The sequence below is a fragment of a genome, unplaced genomic scaffold (assembly GCF_019419815.1).
Source record: "Pyrus x bretschneideri cultivar Hongxiangsu unplaced genomic scaffold, Pyrus_bretschneideri_v1 Contig6, whole genome shotgun sequence".
NCBI lineage: Eukaryota > Viridiplantae > Streptophyta > Magnoliopsida > Rosales > Rosaceae > Pyrus > Pyrus x bretschneideri.
In genome coordinates, this window is record NW_025999798.1 from 4,049,678 (window position 1) to 4,056,479 (window position 6,802).

Genomic DNA, 6,802 nt, shown 5'->3' on the forward strand with positions numbered 1-6,802 from the left:
GTATTAGTGGTTGGATGTTAGATTAGGACAAAGTTCAAATGCACGCTATAATGCAAAGACACAACTCATTTCCACTACTGTAGTAAACGACCAATTGCAAAATACAAGATTAGACTTGTAAACGGACTAGATTTGGATCAGATCGGCCTAATTCATCATAATCATTTTGTTTATTAATCAGATTATTGAATATAAGGATTTTATTTATTTATTTTATTTTATTTTTTTGTGACAGAAGTTTAGGGGAGATTGGTTATTCTCATCCTTAGCGTCAGGACATACCCATAATCTCGAGCTGAGAGAACTTACGCGTGACACCTAATTGTCAGCTGATATTGGTATAGATTTACGTAGGAATTTACAAATCGATGACACACAAAATAGAGACCTTACTAACTGAGCCAACCTGATTGGCGTATATTCAAATTATTGAATTTAACTTGTCAATTGATATCTGTGAGAGTCAAGTTTGGATCGAATCAAATTATTATCGAGTTTATTTCAAGAAATAGGAAATATTCAAACCTTGCCGGTAACTTTGTTGTTTACTGTGTCTTTGATAAAAGTCAACAGTTTATTGATTGAGAAATTTAATAGTATATTTTGTGGGTTGGTTTGGATTGGCTTGGATTGAGATTTGGGTAATGGCTGGCTTGGATTGGCTTGAACTCATGCTTAAAGTTGGGTTTCATAATCCCACTTATCATGGGTTATCGATTTAATATCTTTTCGATCCATGATACACTTAATGTCACCAAAACAAGGGACAACATTCATGTCCATTTTTATTCTACTTATACCATCTAATCTAACCCGCCAAGGAAAGCCTACATAGACCCAGCTAAGAGCGAATTCCCATTATCATTTGGAGAATAAATTCACAATGTACCATAATCTAAAGAAGTGTCAATTACATTTTATACCCTCAAAAATCTTGGTAGAATTGCAACCTTATTCAATATTTTTAAAACATTTTAATCTCATACATTACATATTATTATTGTATTTCAATATCACACAATTGTTAATTAATTCGTTAAATTTGAAGATGTATGAGGTTGCAATTGCACTTAAACAAAATTTATCCACCTGCCATAGTATTGGCATCTCAATAAACAACTAAACCCCCAAAAATGAGGACCTTGATCAAGTAACATGGGTCCGACTTCGGTGCTACGTAGCACTGAACGCTACGACTGTTCATAAGCTCAACTTATTATCCTATGTCGGAACAAGTTAATAGGATCCCCTTTTTAACATTCTAGTATTATAATACTCTTTAAAGATCATCTCTGTAAAAAAATTAAAACTAAAGTTGTTTAGTTAATCAATTTTGTCCATATATTTTTGTATAGTACAATGACTAAATGACCTTAATTTTAATTGTTTTTTTTTTTTTTACAAAGATATAGTCTTTATAAAGTGATTTTATAATATGAACAATTCTAACCATAATTTAAGTAGCCAACGCCAATTATTTTTTTTTGTTCGATTTTGTTGGTACAATGCCTAATTGAATCGATTTCAATTTCAATGAACTAATTTAAAAAATCAACCAAACCCCATCTAAACAAACAAAGATCAAATATGTACCATAGTGGTTGTCTAGATCGATCTAGATTCTAGCCATTTGCATGCCTTGTTCTAATATCTATATAGAAAGCCACAAAATGCTTCAGATTAACAATATACACCATCTTGCAACCCAGCTGTATGAAGACCTTTTTGTGGACATGAGTCAACCCCGACAAGTTAGGAGAATAATTATTTATTAGAAATATAATTGTGTTTTCTAATTTAGTTAGGAGTCCTTTATTATTCCTTGTATCACAAGATATATTTCATATATAATGCTTCCTTGAGGGAGAAGAATAAGATAACGATTAAACCCTAAACACATACACTTTCATTTTGACATCAGAGCAGATTTCGCCTTGTCTCTTTCTCTAAACCCTATTCTTGTTCACTGCCGACTAGGGTGCTTCTCTGTTGGCTGTTTAGAGCTGCTTGGAATCAAGCACAGAAGTCTCGAAACAAGAGACCTCTGTTAAAATCCCAAACCCAGGTCTCGAAACAAGAGACCAGACCTCTGTTAAAACCCAAACCCAGAAAATTAAAACTGAAACCACAACTTGCTGCTTTAATGATATACAACCAAACTGTCGTCCCCATCGTGGGATCGATGTTTGCATGAACCGAATTATCAAAATCCACATCTGGGCTTGCTGCGCTAACCATTTGCGATTCTGAATATCGGCCCGTTGAGCTTGATGGAGAAAACTTAGGAAGTGGGCTACTGTTTTTTGAAGCCCAAAACAATACAAATATGCCGTCAGCAGCATAAAGGAGACCGACCTGCTTGGCTCACCGGCCGGGACAACCCGTATAGAAGAAAATTTTGATCTAGATATATTTAGGGCTGTAAATAATTCCCGAAAATTCTAAACCAAACCGAAAAAATACCAAACTCAAACAGAAAAATCCCAAACCGAAACTATCCTGAATTTTGGTAATCCATGGGATTGGTTTCCAGATTTCATTTTTTGGGTATTCCCGAAATCCCGATGTAAGATCCCACAGGGGAGTGATCCTTATATGTATATTCTCATCCCTACCTAGCACGAGGCCTTTTGAGAGCTTACTGGCTTCGGGTTCCATCAGAACTCCAAAGTTAAGCGAGTAGCGCACGACAGCAATCCCATGATGGATGACCCACTGGGAAGTTCTAGTGTGAGTTCCCAGAAACAAAACCGTGAAGGCGTAGTTGGGGCCCAAAGCGGACAATATCGTGCTACGGTGGTGGAGCAGGCCTGGGATGTGGTGGGGCCCGGGCTGGGATGTGACAATTTGGTATCAGAGCTTAACCCTGGCCATGGTGTGCCGACGAGGACGTCGGGCCCTTAAGGAGGGTGGATTGTAAGACCCCACATCGCCTAGGGAAGTGATCCTTATATGTATGTTCCTATCCTTACCTAGCATGAGGCCTTTTGGGAGCTTACTGATTTCGGGTTCCATCGAAACTTTGAAGTTAAGCGAGTAGCGCACAAGAGCAATCCCATGATGGGTGACACACTGGGAAGTTCTCGTGTGAGTTCCCAGAAACAAAACTGTAAGGGCGTAGTCGGGGCCCAAAGTGGACAATATCGTGCTACAGTGATGGAGCGAGCCTGGGATGTGGTGGGGCCTGGGCCGGGATGCGACACCCGAAATCTTCTTTTGCTTTTGCTTTTGGTTCCTACTTTCTAGCATTACATCTGCAAAGAAAAAAATAAATAAAAAGCAGAGCCTTTTGGTCTCACTAGCAAAGGCACAAAGCTTTTGTTTTGGTTTTGATTCTTGAGGCAGAGAGAGAGAAGCAGTCTTTGTGTTTGGAAGCAGAGATAGGAAGAAGCTCTCTCGTCTTTGGCCTTGACCTATTTCCCTATCTATCCTCTCTAAAGTTGTATCGTCTATGGGTTATGAATCCTCAGCACGACATAGGCACAATTCATAACCCACAACAAATAATTCCATTTCATGATCACTGAAGTTCAAGGGAAAAAGATTGGATTTTTGCATGTGGGATCTGAAGGATTTGTGCAGAAATGGCATAATAAGATGTGATTGTGGAGAGGAGTGGATGTGGCCGTGTGGGGTTGGGAACAAGGTGGACTCGGAGTTGCCGCCATGCTCGAAGAAAAAATTGGATTTTTGCATGTGGGTTTTGAAGGATTTGTGCAGAAATGGCATGAGAAGATGTGATTGTGGAAATGAGTGGGTGTGGGGTTAGAAGCTAGGTGGATTTGGAGTCCCCGCTATGGTCGTTGCTTTCTCAGAATAGTGGAGGTGGCGGAGGAGAAGGGTATTAAGATCTCTCAGGAGGCTTGTGAAGAAGCCAAGAGAGTTGATTCTCTTGATGCGGAAGCTGTGGAGATTACTGGTGGTGGCGGCGTCCCGAACCATACTGAAAAATCGAAAAATATTTGGGAATACCAATATTCGGGAAAGCCAAAATTTTGGATTGGTTTCAGTTGCTGAAATCTCATCCCGAATCTTTACGGTTCAGTATTTGGTATATTGTTTTCGGTTCTGTATCTCATATCGAACCACCCCTAGATATATTGACCCGCTTTCTCTTTTAGATTCGATTACTTCAAACGAGCAATCTGACTACCCCGGTAACATAAGCATGGCTTTAAATACGTTTGCTGCTCATGATACATGGTGTATTATTGATTCAGGGGCCATAAATCATATAACTTACGATCGTACTCTTTTTAACTCTATGACACCACCTCCACGAAACAATATTATCATTGCCAAGGAGGTGTTGTCCCTGTTAGAGGGGCGGGTTCAATGGCACCCACTCCTACCCTCTCTTTATAGAATTGCTTACTTGTTCCCACACTTTCGAGCCACTTATTATCTGTGGGGCAGGTAATCGAGCAATTAGACTTTGTGGTACTAATGTTTCCATCGTTTTGTTTACTTCATGATATCCAGACTCAGGTGATCATTGGTCGTGGTACTAAGAGGAGGGGGTTGTATTTTGTTGACGATGTTACGCAAGGCCAGGTTCACCAACTTCAAAGTTGTGATAATGGAAAGGTAAACGCTGTTTAATTGTGGCACTGTCGCTTAGGTTATGCCTAATTTGGTTATTTGCATAAATTACTTCTGTTATTATTTAACAATATTTCAAATTCTTCTCTGAATTGCAATGTATGCACATTAGCTAAAAGTCATTGACCTTCGTATCATCCAAGTTTTAATAAAAGAACATTTCCTTTTGAGTTGATTCACTCTGCTGTATGGGGCATCTCCAGTTCCTACTTAGCATAGTATGTGTTGGTTTATAACATTTGTTGATGACTGCACCAGAATGACTTGGTTATATCTCATGAAACACAAGAGTGATGTGGGTGAAATTGTCAAAAGGTTTTATCATATGGTCCACACACAATATTCACTTCCAGTTAAGGTACTTCGGTCTCATAATGATGGTGAATACATTAATCAGGACCTTTCTCAGTTTTTCCAGGACAAAAGCCTTTTCCATGAGATTACTTGTCGTCATACCTCACAACAGAATGGAGTAACCGAACGGAAAAATCAACACATACTTGAGATTACTCGGGCCCTTCTCATTAGTGCTTGCGCGCTAAAGACTTATTGGGTTGATGCAGTGACCTATGCCACATATTTAATGAACTGAATGTCATCCTGTGTTTTCTCTTTTTGCACTCAATTGGCTGTGCTTGGTGGCCATGTTTCCATTTCCTCCATTTTTCATCTCAAACCACAAGTTTTTGGTTGTATGGCCTACGTCCATCTTCACAAAAACCAACGAAGCAAATTTGATCCGTGTGCAGTCTGATGTGTTTTCATTGGTTTTAGTCCCCAACAAAAAGGTGACCAATGTTATCATCCACATACCTGATATGTTTATGTCATCATGGATGTTACCTTCTCTGAAGATGAATTGTTTTTTCTTAGACAAAGACTATGGCTGGTTTGATGTACCTGCCGACTATCCAAATAATGGGTGTGTTGAAGACCCTGAAAGTGGGCATATGCATGTGGAGACAAATGAGACAAATGATAGGCCTGCTGATAAGGTTAATGATAGGCTGACAAATAGGATAAATGGGTCAGCGACATATGAGCTGCATGATGATGGACAGACAAAGACAACAACATATGCTGATAAACAAGACGATGGGCTGCTGATAGAAATAGCGGCTTCTAGGTTGCATAATGGTACCTGCCCACGTGAGCTTGGGCTCTTTCTTATTGCTACAGGCTCTGCCGCTGCTGACGCCAGCCCAGATGGGCTTCCCATTGCTGACACTTTTACAAATGGGCTTCTTGCCATAGTCACTAGCTTAGATGGGCTTCTTGCTACTGCCACCTGCCCAAATGGGCATTCTGCCACTTGCTTGAGTATCATCTCAAGAAACAACACCCCTTCCTCCAGTATCGATCCATGATCCAACAAATATCCTCGAGGTAAGTGCTTACTCTGAAATTATTAAACCACTTTATGTGTTACCTCATAGACAAAATCAAAGAAAGCCGCCAGAAAGGTACTATCCATAAGGGAAGGTACGATACCCTATTGCTAATTCTGTCTCCATTCATTGACTTTTGCCGAAATACTGTACACTTGTTCCATAGATGGACACCATCAAAATACCTACCAGAGTAGAATAAGCCTTGAAAGATCCAAAATGAACAGAGGCAATGCAAATTGAGATGGAGGCATTACAGAAGAGTAATACGTGGAGTGTGGTTACACTTCATAAAGGGAAAAAAACAGTGGGATGAAAATGAGTGTTTATCATCAAACATAAGGCTGACAGATCAATTGACAGGTACAAGGTGAGATTAGTGGCCAAAGGGTACACATAGACCTTTGGTGTTGACTATCAGGAAACTTTGCTCCTATTGCAAAAATGAATACCATTTGAATTTTGTTATCTCTTGTTGCTATCTTATGTTATATTTAAGGGTAAAGTACAAAAAACTACCTCAACTATTAGTGTCACGACACTTTCATACCTCATCTTTTAAAATTGACAATGTCATACCTCATCTTTAGATTTTGTGCCAATGTTATACCTTCCGTTAGTTTGGCCGTTTATTTCTCAGTTAAATTCTGACGTGGCTTGATCCAGACCCATTTTCTATTAAAAAATTATTAAAAACTAAAAAAAAACATTTAATAATTTTTAAATATTAAAATAATAAAGAAAAGTAAAAAAATAAAATTTAAAATTTAAAAAAAATAAAATCACGTCCCCTTTCCCCACCCCCCCCCGGT